This window comes from Chionomys nivalis, chromosome 11 (assembly GCF_950005125.1).
Source record: "Chionomys nivalis chromosome 11, mChiNiv1.1, whole genome shotgun sequence".
In the NCBI taxonomy this organism is placed as follows: domain Eukaryota; kingdom Metazoa; phylum Chordata; class Mammalia; order Rodentia; family Cricetidae; genus Chionomys; species Chionomys nivalis.
The window spans coordinates 11,018,767-11,036,201 of record NC_080096.1 but is presented as its reverse complement, the minus strand read 5'-3'; the positions used below and the strand labels follow the sequence as shown (position 1 = coordinate 11,036,201).

At 47.4% G+C, this 17,435-nt stretch overlaps 1 pseudogene; it reads left to right on the top strand.

Moving 5' to 3' along the window:
* The first annotated feature begins 16,756 nt into the window (after positions 1-16,756).
* LOC130884120 (small ubiquitin-related modifier 2-like) lies at positions 16,757-17,067 on the top strand (annotated as a pseudogene).
* Positions 17,068-17,435: the final 368 nt, after the last annotated feature.

Genomic DNA, 17,435 nt, shown 5'->3' with positions numbered 1-17,435 from the left:
GGGCATACTTGTAATCCCAGCACTCAAGAGGCTAAAGCAGGAAGGTGGCAAATTCAAGGCCAGCCTGCATCTATTGTAAAACCCCATCTCAGCTGGGCATAGGAGTGCACGTCTTTAATCCCAGCACTCCAGGGGCAGAGGCAGGTGATCTGTGGGAGTTCTGGGACAGACAGAGCTGTGTAACAGAGAAGCCCTGTCTCAACAACAACGATTTTAATGAACTGTGATTAGTGTATGAAGTACATGATATACTTTATTTTTTTTTAATTTATTTATTTATTATGTATACAATATTCTGTTTGTGTGTCTGCCTGCCGGCCAGAAGAGAACACCAAACCGCATTACAGATGGTTGTGAGCCACCATGTGGTTGCTGGGAATTGAACTCAGGACCTTTGGAAGAGCAGGCAATGCTCTTAACCTCTGAGCCATCTCTCCAGCCCCATGATATACTTTAATAAAACTGTGAAATGTGCTTTTAATGTTCCAGCTGGCTGCTACCTGGAGAATGGGGCAGAGCTACTGAGCTCCTACGACTGTCTGCCCACAGCTCTGCTCACTGCTCAAATACCCTGGACCCTGGTCCTGCCTCTTCAGTCATCTCAGTCCCTCTCCTGCCTCACCCGTTTAGACTCCAGTCAACTGCCTCTTGGGATCTGATTCAGACTGTGGCCTCTAGTCTATCACCCTACCAGATAGACTTTGTACGCCTGTCACCTGTCACCACAAACGACAAATCAGTCCTCGGCCCTAATTTAGGCTGGGGTGAGCTGACGGTTTAGAAGAGGGAGTCTGGAGTCCTGCTTCAGACTAACACGGCTTACCAAAAATGGGAGCTATTCATTGATTGCTGCCGGCAAGCACCTTCCAAAGGATGGCTACCATTTACCGAATGCTCACTGTGTGCCAAGAACTCTTCGGAGCACTTTGTGTTGAGTCACTGAGCCCCGAGGAATACCCATGAGGTATTAATTACCTCCATTTTACAGAAGCCGTGGAGGGACAGAGACAGCCTCTCGCCTAAGGATGCAAAAACATTAAGAGCGATTCCAGGAGGCAATCTGACTTGAGCCTGCAGTCTTGCCTATTTTCTGAAACAGGTCTTATGTAGTCTAGGCTGACCTAGAACTCTAAATCCTCCTGCCTCCGTCTCCAGAGTGCTGGTATTAGAGGCATGAGCATGAGGCCTGACTGAGCCGACAGTTTCAGGAGCTTTTGTGTCTCCAGGCCCAGCCTTTGAAATGTTCCCAGAGAACCCCATTCTCATCTCATGGATAAGGAAACCGAGACCTGGGGGGACTTTAATTTACTTCCCTAAATATACACAGACAGTGATCGGAAGACTTTCAAATTGGAAGAACCGAAGACTCTAAACTCTTAGGCCAGAGAGTTGACTCAACGGTTAGGATCACATACTGCTCTTGCAGAGGACCAGGTTCCCAGCACCCGTGTGGCATAGCTCACAGCAGCCTGTGACTCCAGCTCCAGGGCATCTGTCACCTTTTCTAGGATTTGTGGGCACTGATTCGCATCCCCACACATATATTTCTGTAATTAACAATAAAAAATAACCTAAACTTCTGTTTCTTGTCAAGGCCCAAAAAATGTGAGCCTGTTTCCACCTGACCAAAGGTCAGAGAGTTGGAACTTACTTCTACAAGACAATAACTCCTTCAAGGTTATTGTCTGTTCTACCTCAAAGGTCCCACCTACATTTAGGTCAGAGTTCTGCTCTCTCAAGGTTATTGTCCACAGGTGAGGCTAATATCCAGACCTTGTATTTCAGAAATAAAGAAGTAGATCTCTTTCTACCCACCAAAAATTCTAAGGATCCAACTAAATTCCAGTTCCCTTACTGAGATAACAATGGATTCCACCCAGGGAGTGGTTTGCCTACAGAATGTTTTGGTCTAGGGTGTGAGCGTGACTTGTTTTGATTGAGCAACAGAATGATTAACTATGAATGTAGCCTGTGACCTTCAACTGCTATGTTCATTTCCTTGTATCTTGTTAATGCAGATTTTTATCTTACTCATATCTTTTGGGGTCAGGGGTATTTTTAGCAATTGGAATTAAACGCGGGCGATTTCAATGTTCACTGGAATTCCCTCCCAATACTAGCCTATGTTTTCTGTTTTATTATTCTTCATATTCTTTCCTATTTTTGTGATCCCCAGGCACCTACCATGGAAAGTGGAATTTTTGTCCCCTACAATTTCTTCCCTGAACTAGAGCACAGATGCTCTGCCCACACCTGTCACATTGCTGTCCTCTCAGCCCCCTTGGTGACTCCATGGTCACTGTCAATGAGGCTCCCATCTCTGCCTCATTCTTGCCCAGTTCTTCTTTACTTGAAGCAGCCAACCTGTTAAACGCATCTACTCAGATTTTGTGGCTGTAGTTGCTTTAATTTTAAAAGCACATTTAGTTCCCTGTGTTGTGTTATGTGATGGTGGGTGTGCTCACGACAAGGGGTGCGTGTGGACGTGAAGGAGCAACTTGCTGGAGTTGGTTTCCTCCTTCCATGGTGTGGGTGCAGAGTTGACAAACTCAGGTCTGCAGCTAGAGGAAGCACTTTTCCCTGCTGAGCCGTCTGACCAGCCTATTCTGTCTTTCAATTGTTCTTTGGTTGTTTTTCTAATTTTTTTTTAGACTGTTTTACTATGTAGCCCAAGCTAGCCTCAAAATCGGTATCCTCCTCCTGCCTCCAGACAAGCACGACCATCCCTAGTGTATCCTGATACTTTAAAAAGCATTTACTAAGCCGGGCGGTGGTGGCACACGCCTTTAATCCCAGCACTCGGGAGGCAGAGGCAGGCGGATCTCTGTGAGTTCTAGACCAGCCTGGTCTACAAGTGCTAGGTCCAGGACAGGCTCCAAAACCACAGAGAAACCCTGTCTCGAAAAAGGAAAAAAAAAAAAAAAAAGCATTTACTGGCGTGGGGTGGGGGGAGGAATGGATGGATGGGTGGGTGGGTATCGGAGAACAGCCATCAAAAGTTAATTGTTCATGTTCCATCTCTTTCATTTTTTGGAGACAGGGTTTCTTTGTGTAGCCCTGGCTATCCTGGAACTTGCTTTGTAGATCAGGCTGGCCTTCAATTTAGAGATCCACCTGCCTCTGCCTCCCCAGTGCTGGGATTAAAGGCCTGTGTCACCATGCACAGACTTGTAAATGCTCTTGACACTAATGAATTATTACTTTTCTTTAGGGAATTATATAGCGATCTTTAAAATGTCTCCTTGTAAGCGCACCCTTCCTAACAGTATCCTGGCCAGGTTTCCTACAGACCCTCATTCCTCTTCTAGCTCGTCAAATGAGAGTACACAGAGCTTCATTTTATTCGGTTATTGATCATTGTTGATTTTTATTGTTTTTGAGACAAGGTCTCACTGTTGTCCTCAAACCCACTGTGTAGACCAGGCTGGCCTTGAACTCGCAGACATCCACCTGCCTCAGCCTTCAGGGTGTTGAGTGTTTTTACACATACACTTCCTATTTCTTTGGCCAGGATCACGTGCACTTGGGTAAGGCACCCATAGTTCCCTTGGCAGACTTCTAGTCCCACCCCATTTAGAGCGGCCTCCACCCCAGGGCACCTGTACTCTGGACTGTGAACACATTTCAGATAAGTATGAACTTTGCTCCCCTCCCATAACTGGTGCCATTATTTGCCCAATTCCCATGTTTGGGGCTAGAGATTGGTACTTTGAATGCAAGAATCAGCTTTGGGCAAAGTGACAAAATGGGTCAAAGTTGGTCTGTGGAAAACTCAACCTCCTTGCTCCTTCCTCTACTCCTGGACTCTGCTCATTTGCCCCTCCTTGTTCTCCAATAATCTTAAGGTCCTTTTTTTTTTTTTTTTTTTTCTTTATCAAAACCTGTTCTTGCTGGGCAGTGGTGGCACACACCTTTAATCCTAGCACTTGGGAGTATTTGGTCAAAAGTGAGACTCAGTCCTCTAACACCCCTATATCCAAAGAGTCTGGAAGTATCACTCCAGCTCCTGGCCTGGGAATTGCCCTGGTCTGGACTCCAATTCCCAGCCTGTCAAGCGCTTAGATTCCAACTCCCAGCCTGCCAAGTGCTGACCCCTCCCCTGGGAGGGTTAGGACCACTCCCACAGGGTATTTAGGAACACTGTGGTCTCCAGGGGTTTGCATGGGCTCCTCTCTGGGCCCATGCTGTGTCCACCTGGGAGTGTGGCATTTATTAAATGTGGGCATTTTTGATTCGGTCTAATCTGGTTTGATTGGAGTGTTTTTGTGTCAGGGGAGAGGTTCTTTTTCAGGATTATTTTTAACAGGGAGGAAGAAGCAGAGTGATCTCAATGAGTTTGAAGCCTGCCTGCTCTATGTAGAGAGTTCCAGGACAATTGGGGCTACACAGAGACCCTGACTCAAAACCAAATAAAAACAGTCAACTTTCTCTTTGGAACAGATCGGAACTAGCCCTAATATCTTTATGGCTGCTTGAAATTTTTTGTTTTTTTTAGGTTGTTTGAGTTTGGATAGGGAATAAGTTTTCAGTTGTGGGCTGCAGATCTCTGGGTAGGCTCTGAGGAAACTTCTGGGATGAAAGGAATTACTGTTGCCATCTGAGCAGGAATTTGTTGACCTTTCCTTGACACGCCTACTTCAAGATCCCCACCTTGTTATAAAAACATAAAATTCTATTTTTCTTTCTCTTCAAGAAACACTTCCTACAAGGTGTGGCATGGCGCATGCTGGTAATCCCAGCATTGAAGGGACAGAGGGAGGCAGGAGGGTCATAAATTTGAAACCAACCTGGTTTCAAGTTACAAAGTTCCAAGAGCTACAGTTAAACAGGTTATCAGAAAACAAAGACAAGAAGGGGTGGTAACACACCTGTGCCCGTCAAAGCTAAGAACACAAAGAAGCCCGATGGAATTGTTCAAACATGTCATTCCAGTACTCGGGAGGCAGAGGCAGCCTGATGGTGCATGAGTTCGAGGCTAGCCTGGGCTCCAAAATGAGTTCCAAGCCATCCTGGACTACCAAGTGAGACCTTTGTCAATAAAGCCAAACTGTTTAAATCGAAGAGTCTAAAGACACAACTTTAAAGATACAAAGTGGTTACAAAGTCTCCTGAGTGGGCACTACCCATATTTTGGGTACAATCCAAGGTTTGTTTTTTTTTTTTTTTTGCTTGTTTTTTTCAGCAGGCTTCAAATTCAGCACCAAGCTCAGGATGGCCTTGAATTTGTCATTCTCCTCCACTTCCTGCAGGCTGGGATTACCGGTATGATTTACCACCTCTGCTCCACTTCCCGCATGCTGGGATTACAGGTATGATTTACCACCCCTGCATAATTTGTTCTAGGAATTGAGGCTTTTTTTTTTTTTTTTTGACTTTTTTCGAGACAGGGTTTCTCCATAGCCTTTGGTTCCTGTCCTGGAACTAGCTCTTGTAGACCAGGCTGGCCTCGAACTCACAGAGATCCGCCTGCCTCTGCCTCCTGAGTCCCGGGATTAAAGGCGTGGGCCACCACCGCTTGGCGAATTGAGGCTTTTGCATGCTAAACAAGCACACCACCAACTGAGCTGCATCCCAGACTGTAAGTTTTTGAGGCAGGGTCTTGCCTTGTAGTCTTGACTGGCCTGCTATATAACCAGCCTAGGTTGGCCCTGAAATCATGACACACTTCCTGCCTCAACCTCCTGAGTTCTGGGATTACAGGTACGGCCCCACTTCTGCTTTTGCCTAGAACCTGTTAAAAAATAGAACATTTATTCATTTTTTCAACAAGGATTAATTTACTATCTGCCTGCATATCTCCACTTGCTGGAGGAAAGTGTTATCAGAAAGGATGTTACTGGCCTAGTGTTGTGGAACAAGAATATAATCCCAGAACTGGAAAACTGAAGGAAGAAAGTTTAGGATTTCTGGGCTAAATGATCCTAACAGTGCGTGAGTTTTTAAAAAAGATTGCCCCATCCAGCCGGGCAGTGGTGGTACACGCCTTTAATCCCAGCACTCGGGAGGCAGAGGCAGGCGGATCTCTGTGAGTTCGAGGCCAGCATAGTCGACAAGAGCTAGTTCCAGGACAGGCTCCAAAGTTACAGAGAAACCCTGCCTCAAAAAACCAAAATCCCAGCACTCGGGAGGCAGAGACAGGCGGATCTCTGTGAGTTCGAGACCAGCCTGGTCTACAAGAGCTAGTTCCAGGACAGGCTCCAAAACCACAGAGAAACCCTGTCTCAAAAAACCAAAAAAAAAAAAAAAAAAAAAAAAAAGATTGCCCCACCCCAATCATCTCTAATCCCTTTCACATTAGTCACTATGAATGATGGCTTGCAGAATATCGGACAGACAGGTAGGGATAATCATAAACCAGAGTCACTCTTAAACTATCCCAAGGATGCCGAATGATGACACCTGGCAGCACTAGGGAGGCCGAAGCAGGAGAATCTGGGGTCTGAAGGCAGTCTGGGTTACATCCAAAGGCCCTGTCTCAAACAAACAAACAAACAAACATGATCCAGAAGTAAACTTCTGAAATGCAGCAAATGTCCCAGCAGGCTCTAGGCCGGATACAGGCGTTTTTCCAGGCAGAAGCAATCTGCGTCCTTAAAGTTCACCCTTTGCCACGAAATTCCTTTGGCAACAAACTGGATGCTGAGAAGTTTCTTTTCCGGGGAGACAGATTTTAAAACTTGCCATGTTTTCTCTTAAAGAAATGCTTCCAGCCGGGCGGTGGCAGCCAATGCCTTTAATTCCAGCACTTGGAAGGCAGAGGCAGGCGGATCTCTGTGAGTTCGAGGCCAGTCTGGTCTACAAGAGCTAGTCCCAGGGCTGGCTCCAAAGCAACACAAAAAAAAAAAAAAAACAAAAACAAAAAGAAAAGAAAGGAAACGCTTCCACACACAGACTCACAAAAAGCCTTTGAACCGCACGTGGGCCTCCCTGTTACCACATTTGCCCTCAGCGGTCTTCGCCCACACTGCGCCTGCGCGGTAGCACCAGCTGCCACGCAGGCGCGTACGTGACTCTCCGGCCAATGCCTAGTGTCTGGGAGTATGGGGCTGCGGTTGCTAGGTGACCGCGGCCAGGGCGGATGCTGCGGAGGTAAAGGCCCCAGCCGCACCTCTGCGGGGCGCCGCTTTGCCAAGCTGCTGCTTCTCTCAGGCGCGGATCCCACGCGTCCCGCCCTCCCGCTGTCTGGAAAGCTCTGGATCTTGAGGGACGCAGCCGGGTGTGGCTGGGCTGGTTCCACTTAGGGACTTTTCCCTACTGCTTCCATAGAAAGCGTCAGATCGCTTGTGGTGCAGGGACGAGGTGGAGTCCTGTGTATAGCTTCCTGAAGCTTCCTTGCGGCTTTGGTAAGGGCTGGTTGCTGAAGCCCAAAGGAAATGTTCCCAAAGGAACTCTTTGAGGCCGCTTGTCCAATTCCGGTTTTGTCACCTAGCATGCAGGGGTCCCGGGTTCGAACCCCAGCACACCAAAAACTGGGCATGGTGGCATATGTCTGTAAGTTTACTATTCTGAGGGCAGCTGCAGACATTCAAGGTCACCCTTAGCTACTTATCCAGTTTGGGGCTGCCCTGAGTTACACGAGGTCCTGTCTCAAAAAACCAACCAGCAGGTTGTGATGGCATACACCCTTAACCTGAGCACTCCAGAGAAAGAGGCAGGCAGATCTCTTGTGATTTTGAAGTCAGCCATAGTGAGTTCTAGGACAGCCAGAACTATAGAGAGAGAGACCCTGTTTCAAGAAATAAGCACGAAGCTGGGCGGTGGTGGCACACGCCTTTAATCCCAGCACTTGGGAGGCAGAGGCAGGCGGATCTCTGTGAGTTCGAGGCCAGCCAGGTCTACAAGAGCTAGTTCCAGGACAGGCTCCAAAGCTACAGAGAAACCCTGTCTCGAAAAACTAAAAAAAAAAAAAAAAAAAAAAAAAAGAAAGAAAGAAAGAAACACGATAACAAATAAAACCTCAAACTAATGGGGACTGGAGAGATGGCTTAGTGATTTTTTAATTGCTCAGAGGACCTAAGTTCAGTTCCCAGCACCTACACCAGGTGACCCTTCAAGGGCACCTTCATGTATGTGGTACACATAAATTCACAGAGGTACACACAACAACAACAGCACTTGGGAGGCAGAGGCAGGCGGATCTCTGTGAGTTCGAGACCAGCCTGGTCTACAAGAGCTAGTTCCAGGACAGGCTCCAAAACCACAGAGAAACCCTGTCTCGAAAAAACCAAAAAAAAAAAAAAAAAAAAAAAAAAAAAAAAATACAAAATTTAAAAAAATTCTGCCTCCCAAGTAGCTGGAACTAATTAGTTTTCTCCCAGAGAGGTGCTTAACACTAAAAGAGAATCCCTTATAGGTCTCTGTCTGTGTGTCTGTCTGGGTACAGCACTCTTTCTCTGCCATTTTGTCCTTTGAACCCGAGCTGCCTTTCTCTCTCAGGCTTCTCAGCTGTCTATGCATCTGTGGCAATGGTTCTCAACCTTCCTGGTGCTATGACCTTTAATATAGTTCCTCATAACTGTAATTGTGTTACTGTTGTTTTATTTTGCTTGGCTTTTGAGACAGGGTTTCTCTGTGTAACAACCTGGCTGTCCTAGAATTAGCTCTGTAGACCAGACTGGCCTTGAACTCACAGAGCTCTGCCTGCCTCTCCCTCTCCAAGTGCAGAGTATGCTAAGGGAGTACGCTACTACTGCCCAGATACTGTTATGAATTGTAATATAAATCTGATATGCAGATGGTCATAGGTGACCCTTGTGAAAATGTCATTCAGCACCCCCAAAGGTTGAGAACCACTGATCCAAGGGATTCCTTTGAGCTTTACCTCAGTTTTCCTTCTCTGTGGTCTAGCCTGGAAACCCTGAAGACAGTAAACTGGGGTAATAAGAAGGATCCTCCTCTTTGCCCATTTCCCGAATGTTACTCTCCTTTGTGGCCTGATGGCCAATGTCTTGACCATATTTGGTTGTTCTAGGCAAAAGGGAACCAAAAGCAAATCAACACACGCTGTCTTTCCCCACAGGATCTCACAAGGCCTAGAGTTAGACTCACCAACGTCTGTCTCCCCAGTGCTGGGATTAAAAGCATCCACCACTGTGCCCAATCCAAATCTCTCTCCCCATCTAGATTTCTGGAAGCAGAAGTCCAAATATTACACTAATTTAAGACCATTTTTATCACCCTGTATGACTATTAAAACTCTTCTGGGGCTGGAGACATGACTCAGGGGGTCACGAGCACTGGCTGCTCTTACAGAAGACCCAAGTTCGGTTCCCAGCCCTTACATGGTGACGCACAACTATCTGTAACTCCAGTTCCAGGAGATCCAGTGCCCTCTTTTGACCTTCTCAGGTATCAGGCATAAAGGTGTTTATAGACAAACATACAGGCAAAATGTTCATACACATAAATAACTAAATAAATGTTAAAAACTCCTTTCAAGTTAGACTATATCTTGGTGAGCTTACAGCCACTCCCTGGGAGACAGCTATTACCCTGCTTCCTGTCCCCAGCAGACTTAACCAGCACCTAGCCCTGGGCTGACACACAGCCGTGAAAGCTGGCCTCGATGGGTAGGCTATTTTGAGCAAACAGCTGCCGAGCAGCTTCTGGCGTTTTCCTCCAGCGTTTGTTGACAGACTGCTTCTTTCCTGGCCACAGCAAGTGTAAGCCAGGCAAAATGGCCTTTCCTGAGCCTTGTAACTCATGCCTAAATTAGCTATTAAGATGCACCCTTACAGTTCAGAGCTAGAGAGCTTGCCCTACACGAACAAAGTCCCTGGTTGATCCCCCAGCATCACAAAACATACAGAACAACTTTATTTCAGCCAGAGGAGGGCCACCAGCTACACAGGAGAATTGCTTGAGTCCAGGAATTCCAGATAAATGTGTTCCTTGTAGAGAGATTCCGTGTCAAAGACGGTGTAACGCCAGAAGTTCGGTATTTGGATGATCGGATGAAATCGGGTGACTCAGCTCTTTTTGGGTGGTTTGGGAGGCTTCCAGCTCCCAACCGTAGGGGCTTTCCAGAAGTCGGCTCAGGAACAGGATCTGTTACCTCTGATAAGAAGTTTTTGTTTTGTTTGTTTTTCACAACGCTGGAGATAGAAGTGAGGGTGTGAGCACAGTTGGCAACTGTTCTCCCACTGAGCTGTGTCTCTGGCTTCCTCGGGCAGCTGATTGAAAGGTGCATACATAAACTGTCCTGGCTGTAACACGACCCATGCCATGTGATCGAATGGTTGAAGGAGAGCTCTTCTCTCTCCATTGCCCTGAGTCCACCCTTCTCTTCTCTGTTAGATCTCCAGTGCAGAAAAGTTTGTATCCACTCGGGAGGCAGAGGCAGGCGGATCTCTGGGAGTTCAAGACCAGCCTGGTCTACAGAGCTAGTTCCAGGACAGGCTCCAAAGCCACAGAGAAACCCTGTCTCAAAAAACCAAAAAAAAAAAAAAGTTTGTATCACCTCCCATTCTGACTGCAACCATGTTTAACCGTGGTGGGCTTTCCCCATCACTGGTTGGGTCTTTCCTGTATGTAAATTGATGCTCCCCCATTTTCTCATGCCCTGGGAAGCTCATGTTAGACAGGGAAGGGGAAGCCAACAGGTGGTGTGCAGATAAAGTCGTTGGTTGGATTGGTCAGGCTTGGTGGTGTACGCCTTTACACCCAGCAGTTGGGAAATGGAGGCTGGTGGATCTCTGTGAGTTTGAGGTAACCCTGATCCCTGGTCTGTATAGAAAATTACATCCAGGCCAGCTGGGACCTGTCTCAAAAAACAAACAAAATTCCAACCAAACGAAACCACTACCACCTACAAAACCAAGTCAACCCCCTCTTTCTTGTTTGTAGGCATTTCCTGAAAGTCCTGATCTCCGGCCATAGCCTGGGACTACATATGTAAAGGTCAAGTTGTAGCAGGAACTTTCCACCTTGGGTGTCTGATCACCCTCAGTGCCTGCCTAGTTCCTCCTCCTCCTCCACCATCCTGCTGTGATGTCATTATCATCCACCCTTCAGCAAGAATATTGTTAGGTCAGTTTTAGCCTTATGTCCTATTTAGCCTTTACTTCCAACTTGAGACAGCCTAGACTCCCCTGAGAAAGGAGTCTCAGTTGGGAAATTCCTTGGGTTTTATTGGCCTGTGGGCAAGTCTGTGGGGAGTTACCTTTTTTGATAACTGATGTGGGAGGGCCCAGCCCACTTTGGGTGGCACCATCCCTAGGCAAATGTGCCTGTGCTCTACAGGAAAGCACCAGCCTGAGTGAGCCAGCTCCTTGGCTGCGCCTTAGTTTGTTGATTGGAGGTGATGTGTGGAATAGCAAGCAGGCTTGCTTTCAGCTTCCTGTTTGAAGTCTTGCCTAGGGAGGCTGGAGAGATGGCTCTGCGGTTAAGGGTCCTGACTGTTCTTCCAAAGAACCCGAGTTCAATTCTCGGCACCCACATGGCAGTTTCCAATTGTCTGTAACTCTAGTGCCAGGGGATCTGACACCTTCACACAGACATTTATGTAGGCAAAACCCCAGTGTATAAATAAGTCTTTTTTTTTTTTTTTTTTTTTGGTTTTTCGAGATAAGGTTTCTCTGTGGTTTTGGAGCCTGTCCTGGAACTAGCTCTTGTAGACCAGGCTGGCCTCGAACTCCCAGAGATCCGCCTGCCTCTACCTCCCGAGTGCTGGGATTAAAGGCGTGCGCCACCACCACCCGGCAAGTCTTTAAAAAACAATAAAGTCTTGCCTTGACTTCCCTCAGTGATGGACTGCTACTGGTAAGCGGACATAAAACCGTTCTTCCCCTAAGTTGCTTTTGTTCAGAGTGTTTCATCCACGCAACAGCATGAAACCAGAACAGCCCGTGACAGTTCCTCCTGGTGATTCCCCACCTGCCAGCCACCCCTGTACCGATCTGAGCCAATCGCTGTCCCCTGCTGCCACACCAGCTGTCACCCAGCCCCATCACGTTTGCCTTCCCTTTCATGCTTTCTCAAATACAATCAATGTTTGTCTTTATCCGACAATAAAATGTATTCATAATGCTTTGGTTGGATGTGCTTTGTCCCCGAAAGGCTCATGTGGCTCTGTGGCTTTCTGAGAGGCATGGGTCTAATGGGATTTGATTGTCATTTTGGGGGGTATTGTCCATGAAGAGATCAGACTCCTCACGGCATGCCGGCTCGCCCCCAGGAGAATAAGATGTTAGAAAAGGAGCCCGCCTGCCCTTCCTCACTCTCCCTTCTGGCTTCCCATTTGACCCCTCCCATACGCTGCCTGTCATTGGATGCTTCCATCATGAAGCCTTCTTCAAGAGACTGACCTGATAATGTAGTCCAATTTTGGACCTTCAGACTCCAAAACTGTTGTAATAAGAGCGGCAGGGCTGTGTTCCACCACCCGGCTAGCTTTACCCGAAATAATTACACGGAAACTGTATTCTTTTAATCACTGCCTGGCCCATTAGCTCCAGCCTCTTATTGGCTAGCTCTTACATATTGATCTAACCCATTTCTAATATTCTGTGTAGCACCATGAGCTGGCTTACCAGGAAAGATCTTAACCTGCGTCTGTCTGGAGTGAGAGAATCATGGCGACTCCCTGACTTGGCTTCTTTCTCCCAACATTCTGTTCTGTCTACTCTGCCTACCTAATTTTCTGTCCTATTAAAGGGCTAAGGCAGTTTCTTTATTTAACCAATGAAATTAACTCTTCCATCACAAAACTTTATCAAATAAACAACTCCCTCCTGTTCTTCCTCTTTGTGTCTTCCTCCTTCTCCTCCTTCTTGAGGTCTCATGTATCCCAGGCTACCCCCAAACTCTGTAGCCCAGGCTGACCTTGAACTTTGGATCTTCCCATTGTTAACTCTCAAAAGACGCCATTGTAGGAACAAGCCACCAGACCCGGATTTGTGCTATGTTGCTTTGTTATAGCGGCAGAAAGAGGACTAATACGCTAAACATGGTTTTAAAAATGTTATTGAGCACGCCTTTAATCCCAGCACTCGGGAGGCAGAGGCAGGCAGATCTCTGGGAGTTCGAGGCCAGCCTGGTCTACAAGAGCTAGTTCCAGGCCAGGCTCCAAAGATACAGAGAAACCCTGTCTCAAAAAACCAAAAAAAAAAAAAAAAAAAAAAAGTTATTGAGAGCTAGGTATGGTGGCATAGACCTTTAATCCCAGAACTTGGGAGGCAGAGGCAGGCAGATCTCTGAGTTCAAGTCCAGCCTGGTCTACAGAACTAGTTCATGGACAGCCTGGACGACACAGGGAAACCTTGTCTCGATCCCCCTACCTCCCCACAAAAGGCATTAGCCTGGCATTGGAACATAGACGAAACGGATGCAGGAGGATTGTGAGTTGGGAACCAGCCTGGTCTAAGTAGAAAAAAAAGCAAAGTAAAACAAAAGGGTTGAAGTCCAGGAGGTGTTGGTGATAACAGCCCCGTGAGAAGAGCATCGTGCCCCGAGCAGCTCATCTTGCTGGCATTGCCACGCCATCGTGTCTTAACTTCCACGAGCAGAGACAAGTTGGAAGTGCTGAGTCCTAGAGAACCCCCGTCCCGGGACAGGTGAGGGGACTGCACAGGTGGCTGAACCGCATTGCTGTTTGCTCACACTCAGACTCTCCGTGATGTTTGTTTCCCTAAAGGAAGCACCACCCCGAGAGTTCCAGATCTGTCCAATCATTCACTCACCCACAGAACATTTCTTACACGGTCTGAACAAGGTTCAAAGCAGCCCTTGGAGGCCGGCCGAGAACATGAAGCCTGTACTGGAGCCTGGAGTTTGCTGGGACAGTGCCTTCCCCACCTTTATGTCCTGGTCCATAAAGAAAACTACACGAGGCTCCGTGTATGGGTCACTGGGAGAGTGGCATGTGCCATCCCAGCAGCGGGAGGGTGGGAAGGGTTCAGTTTCTTCGATTTAACAGTCCACCAAAGCAAACTTGGGGACGATGGTGGGCGAAAGCCATAGATTCGAAGAAAACGTTATTTTGGAACTCTGATTTAAACACATTTTCCTTCCAGGCTGATGTCCACTTGGTATGTGCTGATGGCTACTGGCCCCGGCCAGTGTCTGTGTGTCACAGACATTAAATAGTGCGACATTACCCTGCCCTTGTGCTACTGAGGCATTCATCCACAGATAGCTTGAACTCTGCCCAAAATGGCTCTGCAGCTGGATATGGACAGACACGGGGACACAGACTAGGATCGGCTGCCAGAGCTGCTCTGACCAGAACCTCTGGCCACTGTGGGTGCCTGTTACCCCCACCAGCTGTTTTCTGGCTACGCATCCTCATCTTTTTGGAGGTGGGGAGGGAAGAGTTATTTTTGTTTATTTTAAATGTTGATAAGCACCTTGAAGTAGACTTCTTTTTTAAAAATTTTTATTTGTTTATTTTTGGTTCTCTGCGTAGCTTTGGAGGCCGTCCTGGAATTTGCTCTGTAGACCAGGCTGACCTTGAACTCACAAAGATCCGCCTGTCTCTACTTCTGCTGGGATTAAAGGCACGTGCCACCATCGCCTGGTTTAAGTTTGTTTGTAATTTATGTTTATGCATATGAAGGTTTTGCCTGCCTGTGCACAAGTGCACTTCGTACATTCTTAGTGCTGGTGGAGGCTCAAAGAGGGTGTCAGATACCTGGAGATAAAGTTACAGATGGTTGTGAGCCACTGTGTGGGTGCTGAGGACTGAGCCTGGGTGCTGGAAGAGTAGCAAGTGCTTTTAACTGAGTCATCTCTAACCTCTTTATTTTTATTATGTCTATGGGTGAGGGTGTCTGAGGAGGCAGAAGAGGCATCTGATTGCCTGGAGATGGAGTTACTGGGAGCCACTGGGAGCCACTGACCTGGGGCTGGGAGCCAAACTCGGGTCCTCCACAAGAGCAGTAAGCACTCTTAACAGTTGCTCCAGGAGCCGGGCGGTGGTGGCGCACGCCTTTAATCCCAGCACTAGGGAGGCAGAGGCAGGCGGATCTCTGTGAGTTCGAGGCCAGCCTGGTCTACAAAGGGAGTTCCAGGACAGGCTCCAAAGCTACAGAGAAACCCTGCCTCGAAACACCAAAAAAAACCTAGCCGGGACCAGGACTCTTGTCCCACATGGGCCTCAGTCCACTTTCCACTTTCACTTGGCCTCTGAGGTGATATCCTGTTAAACTGGTGCCTCCTTGTGGAGGTGACAGGGCAGGACATCAGATTGGAGAGACTTCCTCATGAGGAATTGTCATCCATCTGCAGAAGAAAAGCATCACTCCTGAGAAGGGATCGTCTTGATGGAAGCAGGGAGGCAGAGAAACTCAGAGCATGCATTCGGAAGGCCACCCTTTCAAGCACAAGGAGGGAGTGTTCCCCAGGCATGGGGGGCACCCAGTGCCTGATGTATAGTGGGCACCCATTAAACATTCACAAGCTGGTAAAGAAAACCAGTTGTAGCCCGGCGGTGGTGGCACACGCCTTTAATCCCAGCACTTGGGAGACAGAGGCAGGTGGATCTCTGTGAGTTCGAGACCAGCCTGGTCTACAAGAGCTAGTTCCAGGACAGGATCCAAATCCACAGAGAAACCCTGTCTCGAAAAACCAAAAAAAAAAAAAGAAAACCAGTTGTAAGACAAGCGGTGAGAAGAAGCATGTTAGAAACTGGGTGTTGAGAGGAACAGACTGTTGCATTTGTTCTGGAAAGTAGCCAGACGGGCCTTGAAGCCTCTTCTAATATTGAACACTCGTTACTGACCTCAGAGAACTTTGCCCTGTGCCCCGGAGTGCATCCTAGAGTGTCATGTGTCATGTGTGGCCTTTGCAGGGAGACTGTGTGCCAAGTCACACTTCTTTCTCATTCAATCTCAATCACAGGAGAATGCACCAAAAACCACCAAGTGGCTCACATGTTGCATCTCTGCTTGTGCTTTTTGATTGTTAACATTTATTTTTGTATGTGCATGCACGTGTGCCACAACGTTCCTGCGGAGGTCAGAGGACAGCTCTCAGGAGTCAGTTCTGTTCTGGGAGGCAGGGATCGAGCTCTGTTTATTAGACTTGTCAGCTGATGCCTTTACCAACGGGGTCATCTTGCTGGTCTTTCTTTCCTTAGAACTAAGGAGAGGACAGCACATTAGCAGGATTGCTGCTGCTGTGTCTTTACAACTCAACACTAAATTCTTTGTAATACATTTAAAAGTTGTGTGGGATTTTTTTGTTCGATTGATTTAACAGGATGTCACTATTTTTTTTTTTTTTTTTTTGAGACAGGGTTTCTCTGTGGTTTTGGAGCCTGTCCTGGAACTAGCTCTTGTAGACCAGGCTGGTCTCGAACTCACAGAGATCCGCCTGTCTCTGCCTCCCGAGTGCTGGGATTAAAGGCGTGCGCCACCACCGCCCGGCACTATGTGGCTTTTGCTAGCCCGGTAGTCCCCATGTAAATCAGACTGACTCCGAACTCACAGAGATCCTCCTGCCTCTGCCTCCTGAGTTCTTGGATTAAATACCAATATCAACATCCTAATACCATCATGTATACTGTAATGCATTTTTATTTTATATTATTTTCTTTTCTCAGAGTGCAACTGAAGGTGTTTGCAGATATGATGCAAATGTTCTGCCCCCGCTATCCTTAAAAAAGTTATGGGGGCAGCGCCAGGGGTGGGGGCGCACCGCCCCGCCAGCAGCTGCAGCCTCCTTCTTCTGCCGCTCCTGGAGCTACCTGTGTACTCCTTCAGTGTGGACCTGGTGCCTCTTTTGTGAAGCAGCAGCTGAGGAGACTCGGGTGCTCGCCATGGTCGATGGGAAACCCAAGGAAGGAGTCAAGACCGAGAACAACGATCATATTAATTTGAAGGTGGCGGGGCAGGATGGCTCTGTGGTGCAGTTTAAGATGAAGAGGCATACACCACTTAGTAAACTAATGAATGCCTATTGTGAACGACAGGGTTTGTCACTGAGGAGATCAGATTCCGGTTTGATGGGCAAGCAGTCACACCTGCACAGTTGGAAAAGAAAGATGAAAGGATTGATGTGTTCCAGCAGCAGACAGGAGGTGTCTACTAAAAAGGGAACCTGCTACTTTACTCCAGAATTTTGTTATAGACCAAGAATACATTCGCAATTAGAAAACTGCAATTTGGCTCCACCACATCCCGACTACTACAGAATAGTTTTCTCTATTCTTTCATTTCCCTGTCCCCATTTCTTTATTGTACACAAAGTAACTAGTGTGTGTGCACAAGCATATTGCGCTTTTTTCTTTTTTAAACTAAATGGCCAATGTTCTGTTTTTTAGTTTTTTTTTTTGTTTGTTTTGTTTTGTTTTGTTTTTTAGTTTTTTGAGACAGGGTTTCTCTGTGGTTTTGGAGCCTGTCCTGGAACTAGCTCTTGTAGACCAGGCTGGTCTCGAACTCACAGAGATCCGCCTGCCTCTGCCTCCCGAGTGCTGGGATTAAAGGTGTGAGCCACCA